General features: G+C 38.8%; 1 long non-coding RNA gene across 1 annotated transcript in view; it reads right to left on the minus strand.

The window, feature by feature from the left end:
- The window catches only part of LOC147572115 (uncharacterized), a 390805-nt gene that overhangs the window by 168307 nt on the left and 199311 nt on the right, over positions 1-23187 (minus strand). Inside the window, exon 2 of the long non-coding RNA XR_015246584.1 lies at positions 7374-7468. This is a non-coding gene — a long non-coding RNA (uncharacterized LOC147572115). The remainder of the gene's footprint in view (positions 1-7373; positions 7469-23187) is intronic.

A 23187-nucleotide genomic window follows, 5' to 3' on the forward strand; every position in this document is an offset into this window, starting at 1 on the left:
TGCAAAACCAGGCAAAACTATAATGTTAGCAATCCAGGGCAGTGTTAATGTTTTAGAAAGAAAGGAAACTATGTTAGGTTTTGGGGAACCAAAGATGTACAGGATATGGTCTAATTCCTCAAGAGTTTCACATTGAGATTATGTACATAAAAATGCGTTATGAGCTGAAAACACATGAACCATTAAAATGTTATTATTTTGAATAATAATATCCAGATAAGCTGATATCTGAAGTTAAATAAGCTGATCTCTAACTTTTTTTTTTTTTCTGACATTTCGTTAATTAGACAACAAATAACTTCTCATTAGCTGTAACTCCTCAGGCAGGCCAAGGGCTATGTTTCCATTGAGTCTAAGGCAGATGGAATGAAATGAATTTTCACTGAATCTCATCTCTCCTCAGCCAATATGAACGCAGTCCAAAGGATTCTCATCAGCAGGAGAGGATTATAGGGTAACTCAGATAATATGACCTAGATGTGCTTATCTACTCATTGTTCCCTCTCTTTGGGGAAGAATTCAAGCAGAGCACAGCCATAACTTTTTTTCTGAAACCAAGAAAACCATGATTTGTCTTTAAAAGACAAGTAATAAAAATAACAGCAGCAGGAGCAAAGACTACAATGATAATGTCCTTACAATAAGCTTCCCAGCTTGTGTCCCGTTAGTAACATAGTTGTATAAAACTATCATTGCACTAATAGGTAACTGCATTTACCTATCACAAATGAGAAAAACCGTTTTCTAAGCTGGAAATTTGAAACATTACTACTTTTGCAAATATTCTACTTGTAGCACAAAAGAACTGAGAGATTACCAATAAACGTAAAATGCTTTTAGGTCATGTCTTATTCTCCTTGGAAGTTATCTTGTTATGTTTTTAAATGTTTATTTATTTATTTTGAAAGAGAGAGCGAGCTGGGGAGGGGCAAAGACAGAGGGAGAGAAGAGTCCCAAGCAGGGTCCATGCAGTCATCGCCAAGCCCAATGCGGGGCTCCATCTGGCAAATGGTGAGATCATGATGGGAGCCGAGATCAAGAGTTGAACACTTAACCCACTGAGCCCCCAGGCATCCCTTACTATATTTTATAGGGCACTTCATCTCTATTTAAAAAAAAATTTTTTTTAACGTTTATTTATTTTTGAGACAGAGAGAGACAGAGTATGAACGGAGGAGGGTCCGAGAGAGAGGGAGACACAGAATCCAAAGCAGGCTCCGGGCTCCGAGCTGTCAGCACAGGGCCCGACGCGGGGCTCGAACTCAAGGACAGCAAGATCATGACCTGAGCTGAAGTCGGACGCTTAAATGACTGAGCCACCCAGGCACCTCATACATCTCTGTTTTTATTTTATTTTTTTTTTTTTTTAATTTTTTTTTTTTTCAACGTTTATTTATTTTTGGGACAGAGAGAGACAGAGCATGAACGGGGGAGGGGCAGAGAGAGAGGGAGGCACAGAATCAGAAACAGGCTCCAGGCTCTGAGTCATCAGCCCAGAGCCTGACGCGGGGCTCGAACCCACAGACCGCGAGATCGTGACCTGGCTGAAGTCGGACGCTTAACCGACTGCGCCACCCAGGCGCCCCTACATCTCTGTTTTTAACAGAGTATTTGCAGCCTATCTTGTTTCCACATCCACATAGAAGGGTTATTTACAAGGATATTGCTTAATATATAAGTATTTAGAAATTTCCTAAGAATCTTATCATTATTCCAGCTTATATCTAATGTGGCCAGAGAACACAAATTCCAATTCCATGGTATTTGTTGAAACTTGCTTTATGGCCCTTTCCTGATAAGTGTTCCATACGCACTTGGAAATATAGCATATTTAGGAATCTGAGGTACAATATTCTACATGTGTCATTTAGGTCAAGGTTGTCAGTTGCATTGGTTTGAATCCTCTGTATTCTTACTAATTAAAATTTTTTTTAAAACATTTATTTATTTTTGAGAGACAGAGTATGAGCAGGGGAGGGGTAGAGAGAGAGAAGGAGGTACAGAATGGGAAGCAGGCTTCTGGCTCTGAGATGTCAGCACAGAGTCTGATGCAGGGCTCGAACCCACGAACCACAAGATCATGACCTGAGCCGAAGTTGGAGGCTTAACCAACTGAGCCATCCAGGCACCCCAATTCTTACCAATTTTTATCTGCTTGTTTTAGATTTGTAACTGAGAAACATATGTTCAAACTTTCTATTATGATTGTAGATTTTATTTTCCCTTTTACTTCTTTTAGATTTTTCTGTATTTTGATTTAGACTATGCTCTACAAAGCCTAACTTAGAAATCTTTCTAATAGATTTGCCTTTTTATCATTATGAAATACCCTGTGGTTCTCTAATAATATTGATTTTATTAAAGCCTATTTTGCATGTTATTAATATGGTGATGACAACTTTATGTTGGATAGCATTTCTTTTTTTTTTTTTTTAAGTTTATTTATTTATCTTGAGAGAGAGAGAGAAAGCACGAGCCAGAGAGGTAGAGAGAGAGAATCCCAAGCAGAGTCTGCTCTGTCAGTGCAGGGCTGGCTGAGGGGCTTGAACTCACAAACCATGAGATCATGACCTGAGCTGAAACCAAGAGTCAGACACTTAACTGACTGAGCCACCCAGGCTCAACACCATATGCTGTTGGATAGCATTTTGATGATTTACCTATCCTCTTACTTTCCACTGTGCTGTGTTCTCACAAGCAGCCGATAGTTGAGATTTGTGTTTTTATCCAACCTGATGATATTTTAATGAGTATCAATCCATTTAAACTTCATTTAATTTTATTACCAACATATTTGGAATTCTTTTACCATTTTATTTCCATTTGTGTCATCAATTCTTTAGTTTTTCCTTTTTCTCTCCTTTGTCACCTTGGGTTAATCAAGTAATTATTTTCCTTTTTTTCCTCTTTATTAGTGCGCGCACGCGCGCACACACACACACACACACACACACACACACACACACAGTTTTTGTAACTAGTACTTTTACTACCACCCAGACAATGTGAGGACAAGCGTTCAATTCTATTTACCTCTCTTACGATTTTTTTTGCTATTACTAACATGTACTTTAAATATTTCTAAGCCTCACAATATCTTATCACTGTTATATGTAGTCAATATTCATTTAGATTTATGATATGTTTACGTTTTTATGAGCCTTTATTTTTTCCTTTTCTTCTTCCTGAATGAAGAATGAAATGTAGAATGAAGAATGTATTTTAGTATTTCTCTTACTGAAGGCTTAATAGTAATGAATTCTCTCATTTTCTAAATTTGTCTAAAGTGTCTTTCTGTTACCTGTTTTTTTTTTTTAATGCTTATTTCTTTTCAAAAGAGAGAGAGAGAGAGAGAGAGAGCAAGGGAGGAGCAGACAGAGAGATACAGAGGAACCGAAGCCCCACTGTCAACAGCAAACAGCCTGTGCGGGGCTCGAACTCACAAACCACGAGATCATGACCTGAGCCAAAATCAGACACTTAACCATCTGAACCACCCAGGCACCCCTACCCCTATTTTTTAAAGGTCTTTTGACTCGGTGTAGAATTTACCTGCTTTTTTTTTTCAGCTGTGAGTGACAGTTGCTTTTTTCCAGCTTTCTAACGATATGTTTCCATTGTATTCCATCTTCTTTTACTTCTGATGGAAAAATCAGCTTTTGATCTTATTGTTATTCCTTTGCAGGTGACGAATCTTTCCTCTGCCTGCTTGTAATATTTTCTCTTTTTCTTTGATCTGTCGCAGTTTTACCATGATGTGTCTATGTGGATTTCTTTGATGTATCTTGTTTGGGCTTCCTGAAATTTGTTGACTTAGGCATTTGAATCTGTCACATTTTGGAATTCTTGCCTGGTATATCTTCAAACATTATACCTGTCCTTCTCTTCTCTCAATCATACCCATTTCAGATCTTGTACCTATGTCATGTACGTCTCTGATATTCTGTATTTTTCATTGTCTTCCTATATGTTCTTTTATTTGGGTATTTTCTTCTGACCTAACTTCTACTTCACCAAATATCTCTTCTGCTGAGTTAAAGTTGCTCTTAAACTCATCTGTTAAGTTCTTAAGTTTTGCTAATGTGCCTTGCAATCTAGAATTACCATTTGACTTTTTGTATAGCTCCTTATTCTCTATAAATTCTCTATCCTCTCACTTATTATTTGAATGTATTTGTCAGAGGTATTATCAAGCCAAGGTTCTAAAACTCCACCATCTAGATCACTTATAGATCTGTTCCTGGGTTTTTCCTCTTCATGGTTCATCATTTGGACATCTGCTGACATGAATTGTAATTTTTGTTTGAATGCTAGACATTATCCATGACAAATTTTGGGTATCCTGGATGATGTTATCTTTCTACAGAAAGAATGTAACCATCTTCTGTGTGGCAATTAGAAGAGAAAGGGCATGAATTAACCCGTGAGTTGAGATGATTCAAGATAGATTCCTTTCTTTGTCCGGTTTGGTCCATTTTGGTTTTCCTTTATTCTCAGAGTATATCTTTGCAAGGTTATCTAATGAAAGCCTGGAGTGATGATTAGGGACCCCTTTCCTGGCAAGACATAAACTCAGACTTTTAAGTTGTTAGCTCCATAAGACCACTAAAAGGTCTACTTTGTGCTGTGTCTCTTCACACTTGATCTTAGTCAAAAGGCCGAGAAGCGATGTGCTTTGTCTCTTAATGACTGCTTTCCCCTTCTTCACTTCTGCCCTGCCCAAACAGGGCAGCAACTAATCGGGAAATAAACCAAATTCACTGTGATTCAATTTTGTTCAGGATCTAAATTCTTTAAATCTTTGCTGACTTTATAACTCTGAACTCCCATTATTTTCTTCTAAGATCTCTGAGACTGCAAAAATCTGAGCCACTGTGATCTGCAGTGCTTAGGAATCACTAATTGTCTTAAAGGAAAAAGCAGAGTAAAGTATCATCTCAATGCATTTCCTCAATTTGATCCTACAAGGTATGACTTCCTTGATTGCCCTCTGATGCCTTCCAACAGCTGTGGGTTTTTTCTCTTTTAATTTATATTTTATTCAGCTTTCATTGTTTTCCTTGGTGATAGGATGGATAGGGCTGTTTGACAGGTTTATAGATAATAAGCTACTCTATCAAAGCTGACAGTAGAAGTCCTAATCATTCTCTTATAAAACATATAACACAAAAAGTGACCTTCAGAAGTAAGTGATATGGAAATGATAACTAGTAGCCTGCTTATTTTTTTGTTGGATAAAAACTTCTCAACTATAGCAACTCATAGCAGAAATTGAGTGGAGAGAAGAAAAACTTTATATATTTGTGTGTATATTACACAGGAGAGCATTGGATCTTATAAATCTTTAATTTTAATCGAATTCCTAATGTATTCTTGAATCAGATTAAAGGCCGTAATATGTAAGCTACATAAAAGACACTGCCTTGTATAATGACACTTTATACTCATGTTTTTCTTTCCCTCAAAGATACATTGAGCTGTCCTTTGCATTTAAGCTCTGTAGGCCTAGGGAATGGAAGTTTTCAATGAACTCAACATGTTTCCTAAAGCAATAGTTTTATTTTGTGTTTAGAATGGGTAAAGCTAAATTAGTTGGATAAGATATACTCTTTTTTTTATATTTTATAGAAATCGAATTCCAGGATTCACTGATTATTTAAAAATTGTTTTTTAATGTTTATTTATTTTTGAAGGAAAGAGAGACAGAGCATGAGCAGGGGAGGGGCAGAGAGAGAGAGAGAAACACAGAATCCAAAGCAGGCTCCAGGCTCTGAGCTGTCAGCACAGAGCCCGACGTGGGGCTCCAACTCACGAACTGCGAGATCATGGCCTGAGCTGAAGTCGGTCACTTTACTGACTGAGCCACCCAGGCACCCCTACACTGATTATTTTGGAGAAGATAATAAATGGAATGTGACATCTTTTCCCACAGCCTTGACCTTCTCAACTGGGATGAAAATAATTTCTCATGAACTAGGTTTTAGGACATCACACCATAGCTCTTAGATCGTCTGTGGTCAAAGTCCTTCCCTTGATCCCTCCTCTCAAATGTCCCTCATTGATCGACAAGACAGACAATTTTCTCACTCAGCCACCCACAAGATTCTCCTCTGGATGTTCTCTCAGTTTTTTGGTTCTCTTTGTGGCAGTCTAAACGAGAGAGTGAACAATGCAAATCCCAACATTTCAGAGAAATGGAACTGACATGGGAGTAGATAAGCTTTTCTTATAAGAGCCAAAGCCAAAATCCGCTGATTTGATTGAAAAATAAGAAAGACAAAAACAAAAGAGTTCCCCAGAGTGAATAAATAGGTCTGAAGTAATGACAACGCTATTTACTCATTAAACCCTCAGAGTGGAATAACGGTACTGTAGATGCTTTGCAGCTGGTATAGGGAGCCGTGCGCTAAGTAGAAATAGACAAGCTTCCTGTAAGAGACGACTCATTACAAATTCAAACTATTAGAATATTGCCACCATGAGAAGCAACTGCTGCCGGAAAGGTTGAAAAACAAGCGATTTCATGCAGCGAAGAGTCACCGGCCTGGCCAAAAATGTGAAATCTGCCAACCATAACGAATATGATGCGATTTACACAACTGGGTTTTCCTTGTAGGTAATCCCTGAACCATATAATAAGAAACATGAGGTAAAAATTATTCCCTTTTCTATGAAAGAAGGTGGAAGAAAATTAACCCTAGTTTCAGAGAGACTTTTGCAGTCCACACAGGGGATGATTGATACAAACTCAAATGCCCAGTCCCTGGCATCACCCTCACCTACTGAATCAAATCTCTGGGGGAGAGCCAACCATCTGAGGTTCAACCAATGAATATTTTTATTCATGCTATCTTTTGAGGAGGACTGATTTAAAGTAACTCAATTTAGTCTTTAGTCCAACTGCTTTGGTAAGTTCATTTTTTCTAGGAAAACTAATTTAGGAAATAAATTCAAAAAGTCTACATGACAATTGGTTATATACTGACTGTGGAATGGAGGGCTTAAATGTTTTCATTCAGATGCTTGTCTTTAAGTAGTCACAGAATAGCAATGGGGTGTTGGGGAATGAAGGCACATGATAGAAGAGAAAGTGAAGGCAGCCATTTCCACCGAGGCTTGGGAGAAAGGAGTCTGTAACTACTTCCTGTTCACAGTTTTGTCCAGAATGAATTCTGCTGCCTTGCCCTGCTATAGAGAACCGAAGGATGGCCTGAGGTTATAGCAGGTTCTATGTACACGTGTTTCATTTCTTTTTAACTGAATGAATAATATTACATATCTCTTTAAAAAACGCTGACATACAGTTAGGCACTTTCAGATTCCATTTTAAGTAGCATAAGAGTGAATCCTAAAGAGCAAAGAGATTCCTTCACTTACTTAATCTTCCATGTGCTTGTGTTGCGGAATACGAAGTTAGGGAGAAGATGTTAACAGAGATAAGTCCAAGGTCCTCAAGGTCCTCAAGGAACTTCCTGTTTAGGAGAAATCAAAAGACAAGCAGTTAGTTACTGAAGTATTAAGAGTATCCCATTAAAGCTCAGTCAGTGAAGCGCCCCACTCTTGATTTCAGCTCAGGTTATGATCTCAAGTTTCGTGAAATCGATCCTCGTGTAGGGCTCGGCACTGACAGTGCAGAGCCTGCTTGGGATTCTCTCTCTCTCTCTCTCTCTCTCTCTTTCTCTCTCTCTCTGCCCCTCCCCCACTCATGTTCTGTCTGTCTCTCTCTCCTTGTCAAAATAAATAAACATTTTTAAAAAATAAAAATAAATAGAGAACAGACACTGAGGTTGTAAAAGAACTACTTAACCCAGTGTAGAGGATCAGACGGGGCAGAATTTTCTGAGGAAGTGTAACTAAGCTGAAACAATAACTGGAAGTGAGAATTAATTCATGGAAAGCTTTGGGCAGCCAAGAGAAACCATTGCTAATGGCAATAACCATTCATTCATTCATATCATGCATTTAATCCTTCAGTGAATTAAACATACATCATGGGCAAAGTGCTGCGCTACATCCGGAGCTATCGCTGTGAAAGTGTCCAAATGGCAACTGTCTTTGCTCAGCGGAAGACACAGACAGGGGACTACCTTGTAAGTGCTGTGATTAATGGAAAGGTTCTCTGCACCAACCAATATGGTAGCCACTAGACACATGGGGCCATTGAGCTGCAGTTGTGCTTCATGTAACTGAAGGCATGAAGTTTTCATTTTATTTAATTTTAATTGAAATAGCTGCATGTGGTAGTAGCTACCACATTATACAGGGGTAGAAACAGCAGGAAAACATCCCTGATCTGAATCCCCATAGGGATCCAGAGCTAAGAACCAATAGCCTCTTAACAGTGAGCTCAGAAGAACAATGAGGGTCTAAAAGCATCAGCAGTGGGGTGAGGACATACTGCATGGTTAAGAACAATGGGGTAAGTCCAACTTCTTGCCAGGGTAAGGCTTTAACAACGGCTAAATACCATGATTTGAGAGTCTGAGAATATCCCTCTTACTGTTTGAAAAATCAGTGCCCTAAGTTTAGAGAAAAAAGGAAAGATATGTTTTTAGATATAGAAAGAAAACTAAATCTATCATTTCAATAGAAATCTGACCCAAAGGCAAAGGGAAACAAGTTGGGGAAATGTTTAGCCAAGTGGACACATGACCAAAATGCATTATCAATATTCCAAAGAGTAGCTTCCTTTTCCAGAAGGTTCCTTTCTCTCTTCCCATACTAATACAGGGGAAAGCAACAGAACTAGGGATTTCAGTGGTCTCCTGAATTGTGCTATTAAATCTAAGTTCAATCCCCCAAGTATGTTTCCTTATATGTCAGTGTTAAAGCATCATTTTAAAAGCACCATCAATCTGAATGACAACTTTTCTCAAATACCTGGCCTGCTCACGACACACAAATAGGAATTCAGTAGTGCTAGGAATGAAATCATCTGCTAACCTATGGCAAGATTTTGATATACTAGTCCAGCCATGTTTCAAAATGACAGCAACAGGATTACCTTTCAGGGGTGATGTGGCTCGAAAATACTATCAAATCATGGTATTTTAAATTTCTGTTAAAGTCCTCACATAGAAGGCTATAATGACACTCACTTAGACAGGAGGTGACAAATTTATATTTGAAGGAAGTCCACGTGGAAATTAGGTTTCCACAGAACTTTTATGATACAGACTAGATCTCCAGTCAAAAAAAGGGGCAACATAGGCTTGAATGGGCCAAAATATAGTATGTAAAGGAACAGTACTAATGCTTTTCTTCCAAAAATGAAAAACCAATGCCTGAAATGAAGGATAGTGTTATGCAAAAACCCTGAGAAAAAATCAAGAAGTAGGCATTGAGCAGGGTCGGTCCAGCACCTACACTTTGCAGGGGACATGGAATCTGGCAGCTTTGGGTCCTGAGGTCACCAAAGAGGTGAGCTCTATATTTAAGTTACAAAACATCTCTCTAAAATAAGGGAACAAGAGGCAGAGGAAGGAAGAGAGAGAAGAAAAGGAGAAGGAGGGAGACAGACAGCGGTGGTGAAGGGAGAATCATCAATTCAAAAATACTTTCCCGAGCGCTTGTACACATGAAGCTGTCTTCCAAATATCTAAAAGCTGAAAAGTGTGATAGTGGGGCCAGAGTCATTCATCAAATGGTTCCATGACTTGAATTTTTAATATTCATTGATTATTTCTTGAGTGACACCAGAAAAAAAGGTCCTTTGGATATCACACAAATATGTAGCTCAGTGATTAGAGACATTCCCACCCCCATTGGCTATATATTAATTAGTACTCTAGTCATGTTTTCATGTCTTATGGACTTGGTTAGTAGTAAAGCCGCACGACCTGTGTGGATTAAAAAAAAAAAAAGGATCCAGTTTCCGGATTCGGAAAGCTGAGGCCGAGGCCTTAAGTGGTGGCGGGCACTCAGGTTGCCCATCTGTGGGCACCTCCACCTGCGAGGACTGACAAGGGCACCTGCCAGTGTCCGTCTCAGCTCTCAGTCTTTCTCCTGGGAGCAATATTCTTCAACTGGTTCTCGTCTTTTAAAATTTCACGCATTCCAATTACAAATGGAGCACCTGCTCATTGTAAGAATTCAAAAGGCAGAGATATTTTTTTTTTAATTTTTTTTCAATGTTTTTTATTTATTTTTGGGACAGAGAGAGGCAGAGCATGAACGGGGGAGGGGCAGAGAGAGAGGGAGACACAGAATCAGAAACAGGCTCCAGGCTCCGAGCCATCAGCCCAGAGCCTGACGCGGGGCTCGAACTCCCGGACCGCGAGATCGTGACCTGGCTGAAGTCGGACGCTTAACCGACTGCGCCACCCAGGCGCCCCAGGCAGAGATATTTTAAAAGAGAATTTAATAGTTCTTATCATTGTCACCAACACTTCTTCCCTAATGGCACTTCGGTACCCTTCCTTTGCTTCTACACCTTCGTGCCAACATAAAATGAGATCCGTCAATCCATATTATGTCGTTGCTTGCTTTTTGAGGTAAGTATATATATTGGGGCTATCCTTCCCCCAATTGGGGCTACCCTTCCCCTTCATAAGTGTTTATAAATCTACTTATAACTTTTTAGTGCTCTCTGGATAGTGTTTAGTATGAGTTTGTATTAACTACTCCAGAGAGTAGTTGATGAATATTAAAATCGGTTTTATACTTTTGCTATTCCAAATGTGTTGGGATAATATTTTTGAGATATTTGTGCTTCATTTCCCTCTTCCCTCCCACCCCAGTATAAACAGGGACCCCTACATTCACTGCCCCAGCAAAGATGCAGAAGATATGATGCAGAATAACCCAGAAGACACTGTTGTGGACTGTGTCCCCCTAAAACTCATACGTGGAAGCCTTAACCGCCAGTGTGACTACATTTGGAGATGGGGCCTCGTAAGGAAGTTATTAAAGTTAAATGAGGGCATAAGGGTTTGGGCTCTGATTCAAAAGGATTAGCATCTTTAGAAGAAGAGATGCCAGAATGTTTGCTAGCTCTCTCCCCACCTGCACACACCAGGGAAAGGCCATGTCAGGACACGGAGCAGGCTGCCATCCACAAGCCAGGAAAAGTTCTTATCAGAAACAAACCCACCATACGGGACCTTGATCTGGGACTTCCAGCCTCCAGAACTCTAATTACATTTCTGACATTTAAGCCACCCAGTCTGTGGTATTTCGTTATGGCCGCCTGAGCAGACGAAGACTTGCCCCAATTCTCTAAGCCCTGGCAAGGAAAATCATACATTGTTTTAAATAAAATCTCTTGGCCAGAAGCAGAAAGTGAGGTTTCCATCACAAGAAGGCACAAATTGGGGTGCCTGAGGGGCTCAGTGGGTTAAGCTTCGGACTTCGGCTCAGGTCATGATCTCGCGGTTCATGGGTTCAAGCCCCTTGTCGGGCTCTGTGCTGACAGCTCAGAGCCTGGGGCCTGCTTCGGATTCTGAGTCTCCTTCTCTCTCTGCCCCTCCCCGACTCGTGCTCTGTCTCTCTGTCTTTCACTCTCAAAAATAAATAAAAAACATTGAAGGAAATCAATTTTCTGAGTGAGTTACTGAGGAGTTTCATTTCTCTTGTGATTTGTGACATAATCTTTAACAAATAGGAAGTTTTCATATATATTTGTATCTCTTATTTATAAAAAAAAAAAGTTAATGTTTATTTATTTCTGAGGGAGAGAGAGAGCATAAGCAGGGGAGGGGCAGAGACAGAGGGAGACACAGAGGCGAAGCAGGCTCCAGGCTCCGAGCTGTCAGCACAGATTCCGACCTGGGTCTGGAACTCACGAACTGGGAGATCATGACCTGAACCGAAGTCAGGGGCTTAACCGACGGAGCCACCCAGCCGCCCCCTATCTCTTTCTAGAGTGATCTATTCATTTATTGTTGCATCAGTGCCATGTAGCTTTTTAACTTCCTCCGCACTATTATTCCGTCTCTTTTAAAACTGAAATATAATTGACATTACATAAAATTCACCCTTTTAAAATGTACAGTTCAGTGGTGGTCAGGGGGTTCACAATCATCACTACTTTCTAATGCCAGAATGCATTCATCACCCCAAAAAGAAACCCTATCCCAGTTCTGACTCCACAGTCCTCCTTCTCTCACCCCCTAGCAACCAATATTCTACTTAATGTTTCTATGGATTTGCCTGTTATGCACATCTCATATAAATGACATTACACAAATTCTGGCTTCTTTCACTTACCAAAACGTTTTCAAGGTCCATCCATGTGGGCAGTACGTATCTGTGCGTCACTCCTTTTTGTGGCTAAATAATCTACGCTCTGGATATCCCACATTTTAGTTATCCGTTCGCCACTTGGTGGGAACTTGGGTTGTTTCTACTTTTTGGCTATTCTGAAAAACGTTGCTATAAACAAACATTCATGTACAAGTTTCTGGCTGAACGTATGTTTCCAATAACCTTGGATAAATGCCTGGGAAAGGAATTTCTGGGTCATATGATAAGTTTATGTTTAACTTTTTGAGGCCCCGCAAAACCGTTTTTCCAACCAGCCACGGTTTTCATTTCTACCAGTAATTTCGGAGAGTCCCAATCTCTCCATCTTTCTCTCCAACGCTTGTTATTGTCCACCCTTTTTTATTATATGCATCCCAATGTCTGTAAAGGGATATTTCATTGTGGTTTTGATTTGCATTTTTCTTTGCCCATTTTTTACATTGAGCTGTTTCCCATTTTGTCGTTGAGCTGTAAGAGTTCCTTATATATCCTGGACACCAAGCCCTTATCAGTTATATGATTTGCAAATATTTTCTCCCATTTTGCGATTGCACTTTCACTTTCTTGATAGCATCCTTTAAAACCCAATTTTTCAAAAAACTTTGATGAACTGTGTTTTATCTATCTCCCTCAGTTCCTCGTGCTTTATTTAATTTTTTTTATTTTTTTTTAATTTTTTTTTCAACGTTTTTATTTATTTTTGGGACAGAGAGAGACAGAGCATGAACGGGGGAGGGGCAGAGAGAGAGGGAGACACAGAATCGGAAACAGGCTCCAGGCTCCGAGCCATCAGCCCAGAGCCTGACGCGGGGCTCGAACTCAACGGACCGCGAGATCGTGACCTGGCTGAAGTCGGACGCTTAACCGACTGCGCCACCCAGGCGCCCCTTAAAGGTGACATTTAAAGCATGAGGAACTGGGGCGCCCCTTAAAGGTGACATTTAAAGCATGAGGAACTGGGGCGCCCCTTAAAGGTGACATTTAAAGCATGAGGAACTGGGGCGCCCCTTAAAGGTGACATTTAAAGCATGAGGAACTGGGGCGCCTGGGTGGCGCAGTCGGTTAAGCGTCCGACTTCAGCCAGGTCACGATCTCGCGGTCCGGGAGTTCGAGCCCCGCGTCAGGCTCTGGGCTGATGGCTCAGAGCCTGGAGCCTGTTTCCGATTCTGTGTCTCCCTCTCTCTCTGCCCCTCCCCCGTTCATGCTCTGTCTCTCTCTGTCCCAAAAATAAATAAAAACGTTGAAAAAAAAAATTAAATGTCACCTTTAAGAAACCCTTGCCTAATCCAAGATCATGAAGATTTACACTTAAGTTTTTTTCTAAGCGTTTATAGTTTTAACTCTTACATTTAGGTCTTTTATCCATTTTGAGTTAATTGGTATGAGGTAGGGGTGATTTGGGGGGTATGTATATGTCCAGTTGTCTCAGAACCATTTGTTTGAAAAGATTATTCCTTCCCCCAATAAAGTACCTTAGAACTCTTGATGAAAATCAAATGTAAAAAATGAGCTTATTTCTAGATTTTCTATCCTGTTCCATTGATCTTCATATCTAGCCTTATGCCTGTAGCACACAGTATTGATTGTATTGTTTTGAAATTAGGAGGTGTGAGAACTTCAACTTTCTTTATTTTTTTTTAAGATTGTTTGGACTGTGCTGGTTCCCTTGCATTTCCATATGAATTTTAGAGTCAGTTGTCATTTTCTGGAAAAAAAAAATCCAGCTGGGATTTTTTAGGGGTTGAGTTGAATCTGCAGATCTATTTGAGGAGTATTGCCATCTAAACAATATTGTCTTCCAAACATAAACATGAGTAGTATTTCCATTTACCTGTATCTTCTTTAGTTCTTAGCAATGATTTTTCTCAGCTTTATTGAGATAAAATTGACATATACCAGTGTGTAAGTTTAAGGGGAACAACATGATGATTTGATGCGTGTATATTTGCAAAATGATTCCCAAAGTTTACCGTAGATGATTACCAAAGATTACCATAGTTACCACATATAATTACCATTTTGGGTGTATGGTGGAGACATTTAAGATCTACTCTCCTGGCGATCTTCAAGTATATAATACAGATTGACTTCAATCACCATGTTATACATTATATCACCAGAACTCTTTACTCCTACACCTGGAAGTTTGTACCATTGACAAATATTTCTCCATTTACCCCAACCCCCAGCCTCTGGCAACCACTATTCTACCATCCATTTTGATGTGTTCAACTTTTTAAGACCATGTATATGAGGGCATAGTGTTTTCTTTTTGTTTGATGTATCTCATTTAGCATAATGCCCTCAGGTTTCATCCATGTTGCTGCAAATACTAGAATTTTCTTATTTTTTATGGCTGATTTATATATATATATATACTACACATATATGTATCATCTTTTCTTCATCCATTCATCCAACAAAGGACATTTACGTTGTTTCCACACCTTGACTATTGGGAATAATGCTGCAAAGAACATGAGGGTACAGGAATCTCTCTGAGGTAGTGATACCATTTTCTTCAAATATATCCCCAAAAGTGGGATCTATTTTTTCATTTTTTGAGGAAGCTCCATATTGTTTTCCATAAGGGCTATACTAATTTACATTCCCCCCAAATTTCACGAGGAAGCTCCATATTGTTTTCCATAAGGGCTATACTAATTTACATTCCCCCCAAATTTCACGAGTGTTCTTTTTTTCTCACCAACACTTGTTATCTCTTGTCTTTTTGGTTATAGCTATTCCAACAAGGGTGAGGTGACAATTTGTTGCAATGCAATGCAATATTTTCATTTGCATTTCCCCGATGATTAGTGTGCTACACACGTTTCATGTACCTGCTGGCTATTTGTATATCTTTTTGGAAAATGTCTATTCAGATGCTCCACTCATTTTATTTTTCTTTCTGGACTCTCTCAACTCCTAGAACTTCTAAATAAAATCTCTCTATTGAATGCTCATTCCTATCTACCTGACCTCATATTTTGTTAACTTGTGATACCCATTTTTAAATTGGATTATTTATTGTCTGCTTTGACTTGTAAGAGTTCCTTATATTTTTTTCATATTGACCCTTTATCAGATATATGATTTGTAAATATTTCCCCCTTTTCCATAGGTTGCCTTTTTATTGCGTTGATTGTTTCTTTTGCTGTGCAGAAGCTTTTTAGCTTGATGTAGTTCCGCTTATTCATTTTTGGTTTTGTTGCCTGTGTTTTTTAGTATCATGTCCAAAATTTAAGCCTTTAATCTGTTTTAATTGTTGTCAGTGGAATAAGATAGGAGTACACATTCATTCTTTTGCATGTGAATGTCCAATTTTCTAAGCACCATTTATTGAAAAGACTATCTTTTCTTCACTGAGTATTCTTGGCTCCTTGGTCAAATATTAGTTGTGGATTTATTTCTGGGCTGTCAATTCTGTTCCATTGGTTTTTATGCCTGTTTTTAATGCCAGTACCGTGCTGTTTTGATTAATAGCTTTGTAATATAGTTTAAAATGAGGAAGCATGATGCCTCCAGCTTTGCCCCTTCTTTCTCAGGATTACTTTGGCTATTCAGGGTCCTTTGTGGTTCTGTGTGAATTTAGATTGTTTTTTCTATCTCTGTGCAAAATACCATTTCAATTTTGATAGAATTTGCACTGAATTTATAGAAAGCTTTTAGTAGTATGGACATTTTCACAATATTAACCCTGATCCGTGAATACAGAACATCTTCCCATTTACTTGTGCCTTCTTCAATTTCTTTCATCAATATCTTACAAATTTCAGTTTCACCTCCTTGGTTAAAGTCATACTGAAACAGTCTTTTTGATGTTATCATAAACAGAATTGTTTGCTGTATTTCTTTTTCAGATAGTTTGTTCTTATTCTATAAAAAAGCAATTGATTTTCTTCATGTTGGTTTTGTATCCTGCAATTTTACTAAATGTGTTGAATAGTTGTAACATCTTTGGCGGAGTCTTTAAGATTTTCTATATATATAATCATATTGCCTGCAAACAGGGGCAATGTTAGATCTTCATTTCTAATTTGGATACCTTTTGTTTCTTTTTCTTGACAATTGCTCTGGCTAAGACTCCCAATACTATGTTAAGTAGAAGTGGTGACAATGGCTATCCTTGTCTTGTTCCTCATCTTAGAGGCAAAGATTTCAAGCTTTCGCCACTAAGTGTAATGTTAGCTGTGGGCTTATTATATATGCCCTTCATTATTTTTTATAAATTTTTTAAATGTTTATTTATTTTTGAGAGAGACAGAGACAGAGTATGAGCAGGAGAGGTGCAGAGAGAGAGGGAGACATAGAATCTGAAGCAGGTTCCAGTCTCTGAGCTGTCAGCACAGAGCCCGATGTGGGGCTCAAACTCATGAACGGTAAGATCAGACCTGAGCCGAAGTCGGATGCTTAACCGACTGAGCCACCCAGGTGTCCCAATGCCCTTCATTATTTTAAAGTACATTCTTCTATACCCAGTTGATTGAAAGTTTTATCACAAAAGGATTTTGAGTACTTCTTCTGCAGGTATTTAGATAATCATATGATTTTAATGTCCATGTACACTTATTGACTTGTGTATGTTGAACTATCTTTGCATCTCAGGGATAAATCCCACTTGGTTGTGGTGTATGATACTTTTAATGTGATACTGAATTTGTTGGCTAATATTTTGTTGAGAATTTTTGCATCTGTATTCATCAGAGATATTGGTCTTATTATTTTTTTTTCTTATAACCTTTTTATTTGGTTTTGGTATCAGGATAATGCTGGTCTGGTAAAATGAGTTTGGAAGTGTTTCCTCCTCTTTGATTTCTTGGAAGAGTTTGAGAAGGATTGGAACCAAGTGTTAATAAAAGCAGAACCCAAGGCCTTCATACATTCTCTCTTTCTGTCCCTGTGGCCTCACTGTGTGGTCCTACATGTGCTGTGTAATTTTGAGGTCCTGTAACTAATACACCTTTATTTTTTTGTCTCTTTATTTTTTTTCCAAAGTTTTTTGATGTTTGCTACTGGAGGGCATTTTGTAATCATAACAAGAAACATGAGAGCCAGTCTGATTATAACATTGGTTTTTGATAGGCTGATACTGGCCCAAAACATGTTATGATTCCAGTGTTTTTAAATTTGCTAAGACTTGTTTTGTGACCCACCATATGCTCTATCTCAGTTTACTGTAATGGGTCTTCGAGAAAATCATTTTGGGTTGAAATTTTAGGGATATCTATGAGCTTCCTGAGCTTAGATGTCCAAATTCCATCCCAGATTTTGGAAAGTTCTCACTCGTTATTTCTTTAAATAGGCTTCTGTCCCTTTGTCTCTCTCTTCTACTGGGATACCAATAACCGTGTAGATTCTTTTCTCTTACTGGTATCCCATAGTTCACATAGACTTTTTTTTTTCTCTTTCCTTTTTCTTCTTCTTTTTAATTTGTTCTCCTCTGACTGGATAATTTCAAATGATGTTTTCAACTTAACAGATTCAGGTCATGATCTCCGGGTCCATGAGTTCGAGCCCTGCGTGAAGTTCCGTGCTGACAGCTCAGAGCCTAGAGCCTGCTTTAGGTTCTGTGTCTCCCTCTCTCTCTCTCTGTCCCTCCCCACTTGTGTTCTGTCTCTCTCTGTGTCTCAAAAACAAAAAGATAAATAATAAAATAAGAGGCAAATAACTATTTTCCATTCTTTATCAGACAAATCAAAGATTTCCACTTCTTCAGGGTCAGTCACTGGAAAGTTATTGTGCTACTTTGTTGGGGACACGTTTCCTTGATATTTCATGGTCCTTGATGTCTTGCATTTTTGTCTTCACATTTCAAGGAGCAGTCACTTCCTCCAGTCTTTACTGACTGGCTTCTGGAAATAGTTTCCTTTATTCCTATTAGGAATTCTGAGGCTTTCTCAGATCTTTTCTATAGCTATGCCTGCTCCACACTTCTTGTTCTCTCTTATGGGTGGGAGGGGACCTGTAACATTACATGCATTTTTTCAGTCCTGCAAAGCCACATCGAGTGCTTTCACCCTCCCATTTGCTTCTTTTTTTCTGGGACAAGTGCTGAAAGATCAGATTTGTGTGTTTTCTCTAATCCTGAAAACTTGGGCTAACTTTTCTGCAGGTGCTCACTGGCCGTCTGCAAAGGCTCACTTTCAACCACCGTCGGAGGTGTGCAGGGGGAGTCAGCCATAGGGTGAGGAGATGGGTAGAGGAGGCACACAGGACACGGAGGGTACCTGTGACCCAGTTGGGGATCTGCAGGCAAGGCAACCACGGAAGCTTATGAACAGGCCTCCTGAAGGAATCTGTAAAGCAAAGGAGGCTTTGATATATTCCAATCCGATCCCCCAGCTGCCCACCACCCCCAGTCAGGCAGTTCACAACTCCGTATTCTGGATGGGCAAGAATGGAGTGGGTCCCCTTTGTAGCATCCCACACAATTGGTAAAGCCGGATGCTCACTCACACACTCTCACTGTCCCTCATGAGAGAAATCACGGGCTGAGAAGGTATCTCTCGGCACTGAGCTCTGCTGCCTTGGGAAAGAAATGACACTTGGAATGGGAAACTGTTCCTCTTGACTCTCTCTACTGCGTCTAATCTCGGATATTTTTTCTCCAGGTGTGTGTTGGAATGTCTCCACTGGACTACGGAACTTTCACAAAGGCATTCTTGTGCACGGGTGGTTGTCGAAATCAGTGTTCTTTCCGAGGAAGACGGTAGAAAACTCTTCTTCCGCCATGATCATAATCATTCCTCTCTAGCAATGATGTTTTACAGCTTTCACTGTGTAAAGCTTGCAGGGAAGCGTTCCTTAAATTTATTAAGCACTACTTTATTCCTTTTGATGCCATTGTAAATGGAATGACTTTCTTAATTTTATTTTTGGATTGATTGTGCTTTACTAGGATGCAGAAATAAAATAGATTTTCGCATAGAGATTATACATTCTGAAACCTTTCCAAACTCACTTATTAGCTCTAACAGTTTGTGTGTGTGTGGATTGTTTAGGATGTTCTCTAAACAAATACATCTCAGAATGAAGATACTTTTACTTCTTCCTTCCCAATCTGGAAGTCCATTATTTATTTTTCTTGCATAGTTGCTCTTACTAGAACTGCTAGTACAATATTTAATTAGAGTGGCAGAAATGGGCATTCTTGTCTTGTTTCTGATCTTTAGTTTTTCACCATTAGGTAGGATGTTAGCTGTATGTAATACACTGTCCTGACTAAAGACATTTAATCATCTGTAAGATAAATTCCACTGACTATTGTTTTTCAGATTTTTAAAATACACTTCCACATTTTTTTCCATAAAAGCGTTGTTTTTTTGTTTGTTTTTTGTTTGTTTGTTGGTGGTGGTGGCGGCGGTGGTGGTGGTGGTGTGTGTGTGTTTTAAGAGAAAGAGAACGAGCTGGGGCGGGGAGCAGAGAGGCAGAGAGAATTCTCTCTCAGAGGAAGAGAGAATCCATACTCAGTGTGGAGCCTGACACAGGGTTCGATCTTACAACCCTGGGATCATGACCTGAGCTGAAATCAAGTCAGACGCTCAACAGACTGAGCCACCCACATGAAGTTTAAAACCATCATATTATCTGCAAAAATACAGGGGATTATAATTTGCATTTATTACACACTCAGCATCATAAAAAAATAGTTTTTATGGTATTAGCACTGGCTAATAGGAACATGGTATATATTCTGGCTTTTTTATGTCCTTAATTACCAATTTCACACTTTCCATCATATAGGTCTTGTAGCTGAATAAAATTATTCCTACACGAATCTATATTTTCTTGTATTGAGAATATAAGATCTTTCAAATTGATATGCCATGTATGACCAAAGGTTCACGACTACCCATTGTTTGTCCTCTACTTAGTCTTTACCACACGTTAGTCAACCTTTTCTCTTTTCCATGGGACTCAGAATGCTTCTAACTCCTGAATCTGAGTAAGAACACGAAATGTTGAACATGCCCGTTCATCAGCTTTGCCTGGGAATCATAGGGCCATAGTAAGACCTTTTTCCTGATCCCATTGGCCATTTCCTTTGCTTGTTCAACTTGCCTGCCAAAGATTCTGCTTTTCTCTGCTTGCTCCCTCTTTACCCCTTTAACAGAGGGGCTCTGTTTGGCTCTGAGATGCTCAGATTTCTGAGATTGGAGCCTTCTTCCTATCACAATAGTCTGTCTTGCTAATTAAAGTCTGTCTACGTCCACACTTCTTTTAACTTGACATTTGTACAATACTATAGAGAATGAATATATATGTAATAAACTTTGGTATCCATACACCATGCCAAAATTCTCATTAGAGTAATGCATCATGTAAATTGGGTTTCTTTTTTTTCCCCCTCAGTATTCAATGAAATGCTAATTATCTGATTATCTTCAAATAATTAGCGTTTATCTCTTCCAATATTTACACCATGTATTTTTCTCTTTTGCCTTATCATGCTAGGGAGAACTGCCAAAACACTGTTGAATTATAATGCTGCTAGCAGGCATTCTCTCTGTTTCCCAATATGATGCAAAAGTCTATTACATTGCTCAATTTAATATATTAGTTGGGTTGGGCTGGGTTTAACTGTATTAAGAAAATGTCCTTCCTTTTCTATTTTACTTTAGAGCTTCTTCATTGTAATCAAAAGTGATTCTGAAATTTCATCAAAAGTTGTTTTGATAAAATGTTTTAATAATTTCATATTTTCCAAAAATCTGTCAATATAAAAAATTTACTGATAGAATGCTAATGATAAAACTTACTTGAATATCTGAAATAAACTTTATCATGCATTTTAATACACTGCTGGGTTTTGTTTACAAATATTTCATTTAGAATTTTCCCATATTCATAAGTAAATTTGGCCTGTAATTTTCATATTTGAACATTTTATCTGTAGCAGATTTTGGTATAGGAAATACCCATATGTTGAGTTGTAGATAAAACCTACTGTAAAATCGCATTTAAGATTTTTCTCAAATCCTTTTTTATTTATTGGTCTGTTTCAAAAAGATCTAAAGAGACCATGATAACAGTGTTCGAATTGTTTAGGGTCTAGTGTCAGAAGAGGGATTAGATCCTGAGAGTCTGTTTTCTTTATCTCCTTTAAATAGCATCATTCTAATGCAGGGCCTGGTTTTCCAACTAATTCCTGACTAAACTACCCACACTTAATAATCTTATACTTCAACTTTTTTTTTTTTCAGTATTATGTTGCTGGATTGTACTACATTGTTTTTCACATATGTGTATCATCCTCCAAAAAAGATTACTGTCAGTATAATTGTATTCGCAAGGCACGATTGCTTCCAAAATATTGCCACCATATGTTCTCTAAATGCTTTGCGGAATTAAAAAAAGATGTAATTATACAACATAATTTTGTGGTTGATATTCTATTAATATCAGACCACCTTTCCAAGCAGTATTTATTTGCATCTCAGTTCTTTCAATATCATTTTTCAGATATATCTAATGGCACCCATTACACTGTTGTATGGATGTCCTTTGCCCAAATTCAAGGACAACATCGAAGTCTCGGTTATCTTTGTATCCTTCACGTGCATTGCAGCACTGGATACACAATGGATGCACAATAAGTGATGGTTATATGAATTAATAAACTGTGTCTACATACCTCTGTAGTCAATTCATGCATCATTAATAAATTTTAAAGAGCTAATACGGTTGTACATAATGGAAGTCATTTACTTGAAATAAAGACTCAACAACTGATGAGTCCTGCATTCAAGACTCATCCAGAATATTGCTCAGCTTTAGCCCAAAACCCCATCCCTAATAAAACGAACATTAACCAACTCAAAATAACACTCATGTAAACATTCTAGTAAGATTAAGTTTATTAATTTTTCATAAAAACGTGTTTTAATATAAAGAAAATAAGACTAGGTTTCATTTGTTTTAGAACCCCCCTGAATAGCAGGCATATTGTCTACTTTTACAAAAAGATATGCCAGCTATCACTTGAAATGTGCTTTGCTGGCAAAATAAAATAAATTTAAGACCTGTAGTGATGCAGATACACTAGCTTCTTTCAACTTGAAATTTTTATCATATAATTTTATCATCCCATCTTCAAATGCTAAGTACACATACCTTTGTTATAACGAATGTTCATTCTAAAGACGATTCTAAGGCCTCCGTTCTCTTTTTAAAGTACAATCATTAAGCGTAAAATTGTAATTCCATTTTTGAGAATATTTTTAGTGTTTATTCTTTTTTTTTTTATTTGAAAGAAAGAGAGTGAGCAGGGGAGGGGCAGAGAGAGAGGCGGACAGAGGATCCGAAGCTGGCTCTGCGCTGACAGCAGCAAGACCAAACTTACCAACCGTGAGATCGTGACCTGAGCCCAAGTAGGACGCTCAACCAACTGAGCCACATGGGCACCCCAAATTGTAATTCACTTTTTTTTTCCTAACATTTATTTATTTTTGAGATAGAGAGAGACAGAGCATGAACGGGGGAGGGTCAGAGAGAGAGGGGGACACAGAATCTGAAACAGGCTCCAGGCTCTGAGCTGTCAGCACAGAGCCCGACGTGGGGCTCGAACTCATGGAACGCGAGATCATGACCTGAGCCGAAGTCGGACGCTCAATCGACTGAGCCACCCAGGCGCCCCATGTAATTCACTTTTAAGGAGAAGTTAAATTTATAGTTCTGTGTATAATCCTTCGAAAAAATGTGAAGAAAGCATTCGTGGGAGTTAAAGAAAAACATTAAAAGCTACGAAGCAAAAACCAGAGCTTTTGGTTTGTGCAAGGGACAGCAGAATGTCTACGGATGTTCTGTACGAAGAACTAAACACTGACGGTAAGAAGCCATGAAGCCTCTTTCTCTTGAGATATCCTCAAACAGAATGTGTCCCTATATTTCTCTGATGGATTATTACCCAGCTTTACCGGGAAGGCGGAAGGCAACATGAAGACC

The sequence above is a fragment of the Puma concolor genome, chromosome F2 (assembly GCF_028749965.1).
Source record: "Puma concolor isolate L17-30 chromosome F2, mPumCon1.1.hap2, whole genome shotgun sequence".
Lineage (NCBI taxonomy): Eukaryota > Metazoa > Chordata > Mammalia > Carnivora > Felidae > Puma > Puma concolor.